Below are 15,219 nucleotides of genomic sequence, written 5' to 3' on the forward strand. Positions count from 1 at the left end.
TAGATTATGAACACTGAGGAGCTCTAACAATCCAGTTTACTTTTCACTGTTTTATGATGTTAGTTTACTTGTATTTCCTTCCCTTGTGTAATGTAAGTATTAATTTGGTTTCAGTTTTGCTTATGCAGGTTGAATCTCACTAGTCCTGAGCCAGGGAATTTGCCACACCAGGGGCGATCAGCACTGGCCCTTTTCCCTCCCAAGGTGTGCCAGAGCTCCACTGTTAGTTCCTGGGATGCTAGGGCTCCCCTTTCCTCCTCTTTGCTGGCCCGCTGGGGATCTGCTGCCAATCCTTCGGGCACTGGGCCTCCAATCCCCTGTTCAGCCAGGCTTCACTCTGATCCTGCAACACTCCTGGCTCCAGTCCTGTGGTGGGTTTTTTTTGTTTTTGTTTTTGCAGTGAGTTCTTCAGCCCTAGAGTACCCATTGGCTCATTGATTAGGAAGTCTGAATCAGGGAGGTTCAATCTCTTGTCAATTTCCATTTTAAATTCTTAATCTTACTATATATTTTAGAAATGTGTGTCTGTCTGTACTATAAGATGGCTCCCTGTATGCACCGACTCCCAGTTGCCAGTCTTCCTCCTGGGGAACTGTCTGCACTATGGGCTCTGCAGTAAGTGTTAAGTAAATCAACATTTCCCCATGCATACCCTGCAGCACAGATAAGCTTTACGCTGCGTAGCCTGCAATGCAGGGTGGCAGCTGGTTCCCCAGTAGCACAACTGGCAGCTAGGAGTCACTGCACGCTGGGAGCTGGCTTTTGTGCACTGCCTACCAGCTCCCCTCCCTGGCTGCAGGGTTTCCCCTGAACTCTGGGGTGGGGGCAGAAATCAGGGGTTCAGGGTTTGGGAGTGTGCTCTACCTAGGGGTCTCAGACATGCCAGCAACCTAATACTTGTGGCTTCAGCCATGTAGGATATTGAGGTTCAAGGCTTCTGGCTCATGCTGCAGAGTTTTGTCATGGGCCTGATGAAATGAAGCAGCTGGCCAGATCTGGCCTGTGGGTCAGAGGTTCCCCACTCTCCTGTAGTTAAAAATGCTTACAACCCCTTGTACTATCTCTGCCGTTATCCAAGCAATTTATGAAGTTCTTGAATGAAATTAGACCAAGGACAAATCCCTATCGGACCCTATTTGATATGTCTTTCCAACTTGTCTGTGAACCATTGATCTTCATCCACTTTATAATAGATTCATCTAGTCTATATTTTCCTAGTTTGCTTATGAAGTCATGTGAGATGTTATCAAAAGCCTCACTAAATTCAAGATATATTACATCCACTGCTTTCCCCATCTATGAGATGTTATCCTGCCACAGAAGGGTATTAGGTTAGTTTTATATGATTTGTTCTTGACAAATTCACGTTGAATGTTACTTATCACATTATTATTTTCTAGGTACTTACTAATTGGAATTATCTTTCTGAATACTAGTTTATAATTCACTGGGTTGCCCTTATTATCCCTTTTTATAAATAGTTACTGTTTTCCAATCTTCTGGGATCTCTCCCATCCTCCATGAGTTTTCAGAGATAATTGCTAATAGTTCAGAAATCTCTTCAGCCAGTTCCTTGGATATTCTAGGATGTATTACATCAGGCGTGGTGGCTCAAAGATGTCTAACTTGCGTAAAGGTGTGTCTACAGTGCTATTAGGCACCCATGGCTGCTCTGTCCCAGCTAACTCAGGCTTGAGCTGTGGAGCTGTTTAATTACTAGGTAGGCGCTTGGGCTGAAGAGAACCTGAGCCCAAACAATTACAATGCAATTAAACAGCCCCTTAGTTCAGGCCCTGTGAACCTGATTTAGCTGGCATAGGCCCGCCACAGGTTTTTAATTGCAGTACAGACATACCTTAAGTAATTCTTAATTTGTTCTTTCCCTAATTTAGCCTCAGATCCCACCCTATATTGCTTTGTTTATTGTTGGTCATCCAATTACTGCTAATTTTCTTGGTGAAAATTGAAATAAGAAAGACATATAATGCTTTTGGCTTTGCTGCATTTTCTGTTGTCTTTCCCTCCTCTTCGTGTAATGGCCTACCCTATTCTTCCTTGGTTTTCCTCTTGCTTCTCATGTAACTGCAAAATCTTTGCTTGTTACCCTGGTCCCTAGCTAGTTTAGTTTCATTTTGTTCCTTGGCCTTTCTAATTTTGTCCATACATATATATTATTTTAAATAATCAACATTTGTAACTTGACCTAGTTTCTTCTACTTGTATGATTCTTTTCTGAGTCTCAGGTCATTGGAGATCTCCTAGTTAACCCAGAGTGGGTCCATACCATACTTTCTATCTTATTGTGTTACTTTGTTCTAGTGCCCTTACTAATGTTTCTTGATATCCATCTTTAATCTGATATTTTTTCTGTGGAGATAGGGAGGGTTAAACAAAAAGATTCCTGTTTTGGGGAAATTCTATTTAAGGGGAAGCAATCAATATCATCTTCAGGTGGCCTTTGAAATGGCCTTCCCACCAGTTGTGTAGTGAGGTGGAGTGGCTGTCCACTGATCCCAGGGGGGAGGCACCCCTCTCAGAGCCTTGGTGGGCAGCACCTGGCCTTGACAACCCACCTGACCAGAAGCTAGGAGGCAGGGCCAGAGATATAAAAGGCCAGCTAGAGAGGCCAGTGGGAGGCCTGTGATGGAAAGAGCCAAAAGCCTCCCTTGCGCACCCAGAGAGAGAGAGTTGGACCCAGGAGAGGCGGAAAACTGGCCTGAGCTACCGGGGCCCCTACTAGATGGCGACCTGGAGGGACTGCTTGCATGGCTGGGGGTTCCAAACCTAAAAAGCCCAGAAGACCTGCACCAGATTCAGATATCACCCAAGGGGGAGAAGCCCAGGGGTGATCGACCACTGTGTGGCTGAGCTAGAACCAGAGTCATGTGTTTTGGTGTGGATCCCCACTGACCCAGCAGCAGATGGTTCTGCTGCTATTAGGGCCCTCGGCTGGGACACGGTGGAGTGGGTTGGCCTGTGTCCCCCCCCCATGTCACTTTACCCATGAGTGGCAGTCTCCCCCCTTGGCTGCTACTTAATAGCAGTCTGTACCTGCTGGACTCCCGCCCGAGCAAGGGGACCTAGCTGGGTGCACCTACCCAGACTTGAACTGTCTGTTTTGCTGCCATGCCATGAGCAAGGGCCTGACTTTTGAACTGCTTATTTACCTGCTGCCCTGCCCCAAGCAAGGAGTTGGCTTTTGGGACTCTGTTTGCTGCTCTGCCCCGAACTGAGGCTTGGGCCGCTGGACTCTTTGCTTGCCACCCCGCCCCAAACCATACTGTTCGTAGTATAAGACCATTACCCAGCCTTAATGGGTAGATCGTGCCTTAGGAAGATCTAGTTGAACTGGGCAGAAGTGCACCAGATGACTAAAGAAGAAATAGGTCTGACCAATACATTAAAGAAACATGCTGCTGTTTTTGGGGAGGATTGGGAAGTATGAGAGGAATTACCATGAAACTGAACATTAAACCTGGCAGCCAGCAAAAATTTCTGAAGGCCAGAACTGTACCATATGCCAGCAAGCCAAAAGTTGAAGCGGATCTGGAACACCTAGGTCAGGGTGGCCAGCCCATTCTGGGCAAAGAGCCAAGATATTAGTGGATCCAGCATGAAGAGTCAGGGCAAAGTTGTCGAACAAACAACAACAACAAAAAAAGGATTGCCCCTTTAAGTGTGTAGAGGCTTTTTTGCCACATCAGGCTCCTGCCGGCCGACGCCATCTTTAATGGTCATGCCAGATGGCTCCCCTGCCCCAGTTAGCACAGGGAGCCAGGAGGAGAGGTCTGTTTTTAGGGGTGTGGGGGTGGCTTTTTGAGCCATGTGGGGTGGGGGGAGGAGGAGTCGCCAGCCGCACCCTGTGGGGGGAAAGAGCCTCATGAGGCTCGTGAGTCATGGGTTGGCCATGGCTGGCCTAATCAAAAATGGGGTCCTAATACCAGTTACCTACAGCCCATGGGCAACTTCAGTTTCTGTTCCATTATTGAAGAAAGATGGTTCCATTCGGATTTGTGGAGATTTTAAGGTCACCATTAACCCAGTGTGGTGTGTAGAGCAATACCCTCCTTCTTCCATGCATTGATGGCCTCTTTGCGGGCCTGGCTGGGGGACAAAAGTTCAGCAAGATTGTTCTGAGTCAAGCATATTTATAGATGCACTTCAGTGAGAAGTCCCAAGAGCTGTTGACTATTGTGATGCATAAAGGGCTTTATTGTTACTGTCACTTACCCTTCGGAAATTTCACCAGTACCTGTTTGGATGGAAGTTTACACTTCTCACTGACCATCGACCTCTGATGGCAATTTTTGGTCCACACACAGACATTCCATCATTGGCCACTAGTTGTATGCAATGATGGGCATTGTGTCTTTGGGGACACATACATGAGATCAGATATCGGAAATCCACTCTGCATGACAATGCAGATGGTCTCTCTAGGCTGCCTCTAGTGGCCGGAAGGAAATCTACTTCAAACAGGTAGAGAATATGCCTATCACTGCTGTGCAAGTTAAGAGAGCAACTTGTGTTATCCCAGTACTGTCCCAAGTTATGGACCTAGTGATACATGGAACATCTCTATGGAACACTCAGGTCTCACCCAACCTTGCTCCCTACCTGTCCAGTTATTGATGGAGTTATCGATCTATTCTGGGTGCTTGTTGTGGGGAATGCGTGTCATGATTCCAAAGATACTGAGACAACAGATGTTAGAAAAGCTGCATTCAGTTCACTGTGAAATGGTGTGCATGAAAGAAATTGCATGAAGCTATTTTTGGTGGCCTGGCTTGGACGGTGCCATTGAACAGAAGGCAAGAGCTTGTATTTCATGCCAGGATGTAAGGAATGCACCTCAGATGGCACCTCTCTACCATGGGACTGGCCTGAAAAACTGTGGAAACATATTCATGTTGATTTTGCAGGCCCATTTGAAGGTAGCATGTTCTTGGTGATGGTAGATACCCATTCCAAAAAGCCTGAAGTCTCTATAATGCCTTCCACTACTGCTGAGAGTACTATTCAAAAACTACAGGGAATCTTTTGTCACTTTGGTCTGCCAGAAAAACTTGTGAGCAACAACGGTCCACAGTTTGTCTCTCAGGAGTTTGGAAATTTTATGAAAGCAAGTGGGATTCATCACATCACTTCAGCACTGTATTACCCATCCACCAATGGATTGGTTGAAAGGTTTGTGCAGACAATGAAACAAGCTCTGAAATCAGCTAGAGGACATTCAAAAGCATCTGGACACCTTTTTACTATCCTACAGAAACACATCTCATGCTACAACCAAAATGTCCTGGCTTTTCTATTGGTGGGACATAAGTTGTGCAATTGCTTTAATCTGCTAAAACCTTCTGAACCGTGACAAATTGTGCCACATCAACAGCAAGGTCAAGTCATCAGGCGTGCACCCAGAGCAAAAGACTGAACCTTTAGTCCTGAGGAGCCGGTTTTGGCTCAGAACTGTGCTCCTGGAGCTAAATGGTTCCCTGCCACTAGTACTGCTCAAACAGGGCCTGTTTCCTATACTGTCAGGACTGCAGAGGATCTAATCTGGCGGCGGCATGTGGATCAGTTATTGCCAGGTTATGCCATAATCTTCCTAGAGAAAGAAGGCCTCCTCAATGGCTGGACTTTTAAGGTTAACCCACAGATGGGGCAAATAATCCCCAGGATTAGCTGGGAACTTGAGGCAGTCTATAGTTGTGTGTTTGTTTTATTAAAGGGACATTCTTAGTAAAGGGTGAGGAATATGTTGTGTATTGGATTGTTGTAGATATAGATCAGGGCTACTCAACACCTGATCAGGGCCTGTTTGTTTGTCACCCGCGATGCGGTTTGGGTTGATGTGGGGCTAAACATGTGCCCCATGGGTGGGATCCTTTGAACATGGCCTCCACTGGGAACACGCTCCACAATGGCAAGGCATCTCCCAGGCAGGGGGTGAGCATTGAAAGACACAAGTGGATGAGCTGGCTGGAGCAGATTGGTATAGGGTGTCGGCATTTCTAGCCCCCAAGGAGGAGGTACCAGGAGTGCCGGGGCATTTTGGGAAATGCTGGCCACTGAGCCTTATGTGCAGAGTCTGAGAGGTGCTGACTGGCTCACAGTGGTCCTGTTTGGGTCCGATGCTGCCGCTTAAGGCTTAATCTTAGTATTCATGCCCGTCAGCGTGACAGAAGCTATTTGCATATATATTTGCATGTATATGCAATCACATTTAAGTTGCGGCCCTTGGCATGTGCTGTGAGTATTGTTGTGGTCCCCAGGGCTTCCAAAGTTGAGACCCCTGATATAGCTCTTGTTGTTGTTTATAGTAACAGAGTTAAGTCATTAGGGGCTAGCCCAGACGGTTTGGGCTGGTTCTAGTTAGTTCTGTGTTATGAAATAAATGGACACTTGTAGCTGCTCAAGCTCTCTATGTTTCCGTTAACTTCTTTCTAAACTGTGGAACTCCAAATGATATAACACCGCTCTAAGAGGTAACACACGAAGAGACCTGAAAACAAAGCACTCTAATGAAGGGAGAAGCTGCTAGACCCAGTCCAGAGAAAGATCAGCTCTGTCTTGAAGGATTTTATCTGAAATAAGAACTAGGCTGAGAAGTATAATTTGAAACAATTTCTCCTGATGTATTTTTTTATTAGTAACTTGCTTTGATCTGTTTGATTTCACTTGCAATTACTTAAATTCAATTTTTTATACATAATAAAAACACTTTCGTTTATTATCAGACCCAATGTAGATGATTCTTACTGGGGCGGGAAGGAAAGGGAGCCACAGTTATGTATCTCTTTCATTTATTAAGAGAGCAAAATTATGAGCTTTCTCGGTGTAAAACTTTTATACTAAGTAAGATGGATTTATTTGGGGTTTTGGTCCCTTTTGAGGGCTGTGCTCCTGGATGCTGACAAGTCCCTGTAATTGAACCCTCCCAGAGCTGAGCTGGTTCAGTGTCTTTGTTGTTCTGATTGGCAGGGGGGAGGGCTGTTACCTCAATGCTGTGCTTTTTCTGAGGGAGACCAGAGCTTCTGGCCATGCAGGACATGGTGGAGGAGCACCACAGCAGGCAGGTACATGAGATCAGTGGTATGGTCAGCGCGCTGGGTAACAGGTTTGATCACAAAGGTCCCTGAGGGTATGTCTACACTAGCCCCCTAGTTCGAACTAGAGAGGCTAACGTAGGCATTCGAAGTTGCAAATGAAGCCCGGGATTTAAATATACTGGGATTTATTTGCATCTTCCCGTCTGGGCGCCATTTTTAAATCCCCTTAGTCCGAACTAACTAACCGCGGCTACACGCGGCAGCCAAACGTTAACTCGAACTAAGTCCTTCCCCACTAGCCCTGGGCTCCATACCATGTTCCAACTTCGAAATGCACAACAGCCATCACTGGGGCTCTTGTACATTTCAAAAGTGGAACGTGGAAGTTCTTATTGACTAATTGAAGAGTCAATGGAAATTCTGTTGACTATTCAATTAAATAATTGAAATTTAACATCCATAGTCTGATTACTGCTAGTGTCTCCCCCCCCCCTTTGTTTTCTCTTTGGGCTAAATGTTCCCAGTTCTTTCAATCTTTTCTTATAAATCATGTTTTCTAAATTTATATTTTTTATTGCTCTCCTCTGGACTCTTTCCAGTTTGTTCCCATATTTCTTGCAGTGCCAAAACAAAGCAGCTAGTTCTGCAGCTGAGATTTCATCGACATTGAGTAGAGCAGAACAGTTACCTCCCATGTCTTAACAAGGGAACAAAGAGGATCTAGGGAGTTAGAGATTAGTCAGCCTAACTCTGATGCTTGGGAACATATTTGAACCAATTTTATCAAGTGTATTTGTAAGCACCAAAAGGATAATCGAGTGAGTAAATGATAGCCAGCATGATTTCCTCTTGACAAATCCATGCCAAACCAACCTTCTTTCATTTCTTGACAACATTCCAGGACTGTCAAGCATTCCAGTGGATGGGGGGGAAGCTATAGATGTTATCTTTCTTGATTTTTTAGAAAGGCTTTTTGACACAGGCTCACATGATGTTCTTGCAAGCCAGCTAGGAAAATGTGGTCTAGATGAAATTTCTTTAAGATGGGCTCCACATCTTACTGGGCTTCTTACTGTTCCTTTAGCAGGTCCAGAATCTGTGGGTTTTGGGTCCATAGAGCAGTGGTTCCCAACCTGTAGTCCGTGGACCCCTGGTTGTCTGCCATGGTACTGCAGGGGATCCGTGGAAAGCTTAAAAGTAAGGATCAGGCCCATCCTTACTTTTTCTTTTCCTCCCCCAGGGCTCTGTGCCTGGTCAAGCGCAGTGTGCTGTGACAAGAGGTGCCTTCAAGGGCAGTATTTCGGGAGGGTAGTGGGGGCAGCAGCTGCGCACTCCAGAATGTGGCTTGCTTTTCTTCCTGTTCCCTGGACACCAAGGGAGTGAGGGGAAAGTGCTTGCATTCCATGCATGCCTCTCTCACACCAGCCAGGTGAGAGAGATGAGGTATGCACAGAATGCAAGCACTTTCCCCTCACTCCTTTAGAATCCAGGGAACAGGATGAAAAGCCAAGTACATGGCTATCATCCTGATATTCCGCACTTTAACCATATCTTCCATGGATGATGGATGGGCATGGGATGGGAGTTAAGGAAGCAGCGCGGGCCAAGGGGGGTGGTACATGAAATGTTAATAGATTGAAAAGGGGTCCATATGCTCGAAAAAGTTGGGAACCACTGCCATAGAGGAAATGTCTCTGCAGTAGCAGGGGAAAAGATTTTATTTGTTTCCTGATACCAAAATTCAAATGTTAGCCCAGTGTTCCCTTTAATTTTTCCATCCATGTACAGAATAAATGTTATATGCACTGAAGCATATATGGATGTGAACCACCAGTAGAAACACATGCTGCTGACTGTGGGTGCTGTGCGCACACTGCTGATCAGCTAGCCAGCATTTGAATTTCTTCTGGGTGGCTATTCAAGCACTCAGCTTACAGGCAATTCTGAGTGAGACCTATTCTCAACTTCAGTGGGCACATATGAAATAAATGAAATGTCACATAGGAAGGATAGGATACTAGCTAAAGTAACTGTTATGAATCACAAGTGGTGTGCTGCTGCTGTTTTTCAAGATGCCAAATTTCATGTGTTGACTTTTCCCTAGCCTCAGGAAGTTTCTGAGATTTATAGTGGCATGGCAGCATTATCAGTACATAATGCTCATTTCTGACCTTTTTTTGGGGGGGGGGGGGGGGGGGGCCTCTCAGGTGTTTACTAAATTCATGGCTGTAATAGTTGCACATCTCAAAAAGGAATACATATGTTGTCCTATCAGAGACCAGCTCATTATCCATGTCTGATTCACTCTGCATTATGTCAATGGTTTAGATTTGATCCATAAAACAAAACAAAACTCAACTTCAGTACCAACACACAGACTCAGGCTTGTTGGGGCCCTGCCAGATTATGAGTGTCAGTGCAGTTCTGCCAAGAGAGCTATTTCATATAATTCTTTGACGGTCTTTCCCTTCGTGATTTGGGCAAGACTGGATTTGCTAGATCATATAGCCTATTTATTCATGTAGTGCAGTATATGTTCTCATCTTGAGGTCTGGCTCGAGCTGATGTATCGTCCACTTTTTCAATTATTGAGCACCCTAGTGCAAATACAGCCACTCATCTTGCAGTTCCCCAAGGGGCGAAAGGATTGAATCAATATTCATGAAGATGTTTCCTACATCTATCCTCCTTTGAGCATGACAGTTATGGCCAATGCCTCTATAAGAGATTGTGGAGCACAACTAGGAATTTTGGAAGTTCGAAGATTGTGGAGAAATCAAGAAGCTTCCCTTCATATCAGCTTCCTGGAGCTTCAAGTAATTTAAAATTTCATTCAAGAACTATCAGTCGTATCAAAGACACAGCAGTATATATATTCACTGGCAATACCGTCATGGAGTAACAAATGAACATATGAGGAAGTTTTGTTATGAGCTCTCTCAGGAAAGAGTGAAGCTTTGGTAGTTTTGCATCGTTGAGAAAATGATTTCTACAACTACTCAGTGGAGGTGTAGAATTGCTTCACCAGTCAGCATAACAGAGAGTTGTTTTTCTTCTTCTGTCACAAATGGTCCCTGAAAAAATAGCGTATTAAGGTCTGTCTTTGGGGCATTCTGGCATAAGAACATAAGAACGTCCGTACTGGGTCAGACCAAAGGTCCATCTAGCCCAGTATCCTGTCTGCCGACAGTGGCCAGCACCAGGTGCCCCAGAGAGGGTGGACCGAAGACAGTGATCAAGCGATTTGTCTCCTGCCATCCCTCTCCAGCCTCTGACAAACAGAGGCCAAGGACACCATTTTATCCCCTGGCTAATAGCCTTTTATGGACCTAACCTCCATGAATTTATCCAGCTTCTCTTTAAACTCTATTATAGTCCTAGCCTTCACAGCCTCCTCTGGCAAAGAGTTCCACAGGTTGACAACACGCTGTGTGAAGAAGAACTTTCTTTTATTAGTTTTAAACCTGCTACCCATTAATTTCATTTGGTGTCCTCTAGTTCTTCTATTATGGGAACTAATAAATAACTTTTTTTTATCAGCCCTCTCCACACCACTCATGATTTTATAGACCTCTATCATATCCCCCCTCAGTCTCCTCTTTTCTAAACTGAAAAGTCCCAGTCGCTTTAACCTCTCCTCATATGGGACCCGTTCCAAACCCCTAATCATTTTAGTTGCCCTTTTCTGAACCCTTTCCAAGGCCAAAATATCTTTTTTGAGGTGAGGAGACCACAGTATTCAAGCTGTGGGCGTACCATAGTTTTATACAGGGGCAGTAAGATATTCTGTGTCTTATTTTCTATCCCTTTCTTAATAATTCCTAGCATCCTATTTGCCTTTTTGACCGCCGCCACACACTGTGTGGAAGTTTTCAGAGAACTGTCCACGATAACTCCCAAGATCTCTTTCCTGATTTGTCATAGCCAAATTAGCTCCCATCATACTGTACCTATAGTTGGGGTTATTTTTTCCAATGTGCATTACTTGACACTTATCCACATTAAATTTCATTTGCCATTTTGTTGCCCAGTCACTCAGTTTGGTGAGATCTTTTTGGAGTCCCTCACAGTCTGCTTCTGTCTTGGCTATCCTAAACAGTTTGGTATCATCCGCAAACTTTACCACCTCACTGCTTACCCCTTTCTCCAGATCATTTATGAATAAGTTGAAAAGGATTGGTCCCAGGAGTGACTGTTGGGGGACACCACTAGTTACCCCTCTCCATTCTGAAAATTTAGACTTACCAGTCTGTAATTGCCAGGATCGCCTCTAGAGCCCTTTTTAAATATTGGTGTCACATTGGCTACCTTTCAGTCATTAGATACGGAAGCCGATTTAAAGGGTAACGACGACATTGGCACCAGTCGGTGCTATGGTGCCTAACAACCATGCAGCATCGCTGAGCGTGGCACTGCATCCATCCACAGGTGGCGCTGAGACCCTGGCACCGACAAATCCCCTGCACCGAAGACGCTCCTGTTCACTAGGTTTTTCGCCAGCACCATCTCCTCCTCCGCCGTCACCGCGTTCTCCATGTTACCCCAGTAGCTGTCATAGGTCTTCGTATTCTCCAAAAAGATTACCGTCATACTCTGACCACAGGAGACATCATCATTAAAGATCCAGGTCTCACAGGTGATCTTGCTGTGTCTGTGCGTCCTCCAGGCGCTCGCCAATTCCGGTTCCCCCTACTCCAACAGGGCGAACTACATCCCCTCCTCAACTTCCCTCAGAACTGGAATATACCCATCTTGAGCAGCGCCCACCAGAGGTGTCTCCTGTTGACTCTTCTTCCCCAGATGGAGCTGTTATCCCTGGGGACGTCTCTCCACCAGATGACCTTCGACAGTTTCAGAAGCTTTTTAAACATGTCGCAGTCAGCCAGGAAATACCATTGGAGGAAGTGAAAGACAAGCAACATCATCTTTTCAAAAATCTTCAACTACAGCACAGATCAAGACTGGCTATTCCCTTGAATGAGGCCATCCTAGAGGTTGCTGAGAAAATTTGACACACGCCGGCATTGGCACCACCAATCAACAAGAAAGCTGATAGAAAATACTTGTTCCCCCCCTTCTCTTCAAGGGAATGGAATTCCTCTTCACCCATCCCCAGCCCGACTCCTTAGTTGTGACTGCGCAGCCCTCTAGATAGCCATGGATGTGGCAGATACAGCAGCCAGATCTACTGCCACTGCAGTGGTCATGCGAAGGGCGTCTTACCTTCAGGCAGCGGGAGTCCCCAAAGAACTATAAAATAAGGTTGAGGATTTGCCATTTGAGAGAGAAAAGCTGTTTGCTGAGAAGACCGACATCGTATTGCACTCCTCAAAACATTGCCGCACAACTCTTAGGACATTGGGTATGTATACCCCTCCGTTTAGAAGGCGACGATACACTCCATACCAGCGAAGATATGACTACACATATGTTAGACAGCAGTTGCAGCAGCAACAACAAAGAAATTTTGACCACCAGCGCTCGCGGCAAAGACCTCAATGACGTCGAAATGTTGGCAATTCTATGCAGACCACATCAAATAACAAACAGCAGGTTTGATGCCTTGGTCGGGGGCATGCAAACAGTTCTCTACAGCAACAATGATCACCATACCCTAATTTTCCACCAACGTCTGAAATCATTTTACCATCAATGAGCCAAAATCACTATGGACAAATGGGTGATGGAAATTGTTCGATCAGGTTACACCATCCCCTTCATCACCATTCATCCTACCGCTCCTCCAACCCCGTCCCTTTTCAGGGATCCATCTCACTAGTCCCTGCTATGCATCGTGGTCAACCATCTGCTCTCACTAGGGGGCAATAAAACCAGTCCTGAGTGAATTCAAGGGCAAAGGGTTTTACTTTCACTAGTTCCTCACTGAGGAAAAAGTCAGGAGTATGGCGACCGATACTAGACCTCTGCTATTTGAACAAGTTCCTATGAAAACAACGATTCAGGGGGATCACACTAGCTGCTATAATTCCCGCATTAGATCGCGACGACTGGTTTGCTGCCCTCGACCTCCAGGATGCCTTCTTTCATGTTTCAATGCATCCGGCACACAGACGATTCCTACGATTTGTTGTCGGCACGGACTATTACTAGTACAAAGTCCTGCCATTTGGCCTCTCGTCTGCCCCCAGGGTATTCTCAAAAATCCTGGCGGTAGTTGCAGCCTATCTACATCAATGCGAAATTATTATAGTCCCATACCAGGACGATTGTTTACTCAAGGGCCGCACTGCTATTGAAATACTCGATATGATTCGCATCACCAGACAATCCTTTCTACCCTCGGACTTCTCGTCAATGAATAAAAGTCAATTTAGCAACCGAATCAAGAACTGGAATTTATAGGATCTCAGCTGGATTCAATAACAGCCAGGGCATACTTACCTCTGCAGAGATTCGAGGCTATCCAAGAACTCATTCAGATCATCTAAGGCAGCCCCATTGTCCAGGTCATCACTTGCCTGAGACTCATGGGTCACATGGCCACCACCACTTATGTGGTATGTTACACCAGGCTACACTTCCGTGTCCTTCAGTATTGGCTGACACTAGTGTACAATTGCACCAGACACGATCTTCACAGATTGGTAACTCCACCACAATCCGTCCTTCAATCACTTCTCTGGTGGGCAAGTCATAAGAACCTACTTTCTGGGGTACTGTTTTGTCAACAGCAACCCCAGTACCATATCACAACTGATGCTTATTGGATAGTCGATTAGTCGTTTAGTCTTTTACATCCTTAGTGGCAACGGGGTTTGTTGCAGATGTAGGTTCTTGGGAGATGTACCTGAGGGGTGATATGTGGCTGCTGGAAAAGATTTGTTTCAGATTGGTGGGGAGGGGTTGTCTGTAGGGGAGGGTGACCTGTCTCCCAAGGCCTGTGGGAGTGAGGGATCATTTTCCAGTGTAGGTTGTAGTGATAGATTTGTGCTATAGTGAGCTGACTCCATGAACCTTTTATCCTTCTCTTCTGCATGTTGAAAAGTCAGCCTCATGTGTAATGACTTGCTCTGGTTGAAGAATTCATAATTTTTTTAACTTCATACAAGGCAGCCATAAAAGCAGCACGAAGGCTTTATGTAATGTACATGAAGATCTCACCTCACTGAAAATCACATGTCTTTAATCCCTAAGAATGAATCATTCCTCAGTTAATTGTGAAAAAAGAAACACTAGCTGAAAAGTACTTCTCTTGATGATTAAATAACCGTGCTCCTCTTCCGTGTATATATTTTGTTGCATATAAGAATCAAAAGGAAAATCTGACCTTATAAAAGTGTTAAGTGAAAAATCTTTGCAGTTGATTTCAGTTGCCTCTGTATCATATGTGATGTGCTGTACTTCTTTGGGAAGGCCAAAAGAGGTTGAGCTGCTTCCCAAATTTTTACATTGGCAGAACATGTATTCCTGCTCTCAGACTCTTTTTTAGAATGTGTTCTAAATAGTACCTGTCATGAAAAATATAGGGAGTTTGAAGTAAAATAGATTAACATTAAGATAAAAATAATAAATCCCATTAGATAATATGTTCTGAAATCTAGTATTAGATTTTTTAATACTCCAGTAATATGAAAGAGTTGTAAATTCCCAGTAGTGAATTTTATATCATATAAAAATTCCGGTATAAGCAGTATAGAATTTAAGATAGAAAACTTGGCTATCTGAGATTTGTATTGCGTAAGGAATAATCTGTTTTCAAAGATAATAGATTTTAAATACCATTAAGAACTAAGTCTGCAGAAGAGTGTGATTGTGCATGTGTAAATTTGAAAAAGTACTTTTATTTGAAATGTACCTTTATTTGACTTTCAGAAATTACATGTTGCAATGCCACTCTTGTTTTTGAATACCTGGATTTAAATTTGGAGACATATAATATGGGTAAGTTAGTCTAATTTTATTTTTCTTTAAAAAGTTTCCATTTAGCTTTCAGGGATTTATCACTTTAACACTTAATTTCTAGGCGTGCAGCTTCCAGGAGCTAAGAGGTTAACAACCTCAGTCCCCCTGCTACAGGCTCTGCCTCCTGCAGGAGGTGGGGCTGGGGCTGCTCTGCAGATTGGGGTGGTGCAGACAGTCACATGTTGAAGCCATCTCTGTGGGGCTCTATGGCCTGGGCTAAGGCATGGCTGCTCCCTCAGGGCAGGTA

At 44.7% G+C, this 15,219-nt stretch overlaps 1 protein-coding gene across 13 annotated transcripts in view; it reads left to right on the top strand.

The window, feature by feature from the left end:
• The window catches only part of RALGPS1 (Ral GEF with PH domain and SH3 binding motif 1), a 428,912-nt gene that overhangs the window by 5,317 nt on the left and 408,376 nt on the right, over positions 1–15,219 (top strand). For 11 of the 13 annotated variants that reach the window (XR_012897221.1, XM_075905764.1, XM_075905763.1 and 8 more), the window contains one exon: positions 14,883–14,951. The exons of the other annotated variants lie outside the window; for them this stretch is intronic. The gene's annotated coding sequence lies outside the window, so the exon portion shown is untranslated. The remainder of the gene's footprint in view (positions 1–14,882; positions 14,952–15,219) is intronic. 13 annotated transcript variants of the gene reach the window in all.

Source organism: Pelodiscus sinensis, chromosome 22 (assembly GCF_049634645.1).
Source record: "Pelodiscus sinensis isolate JC-2024 chromosome 22, ASM4963464v1, whole genome shotgun sequence".
NCBI classification, from domain to species: domain Eukaryota; kingdom Metazoa; phylum Chordata; order Testudines; family Trionychidae; genus Pelodiscus; species Pelodiscus sinensis.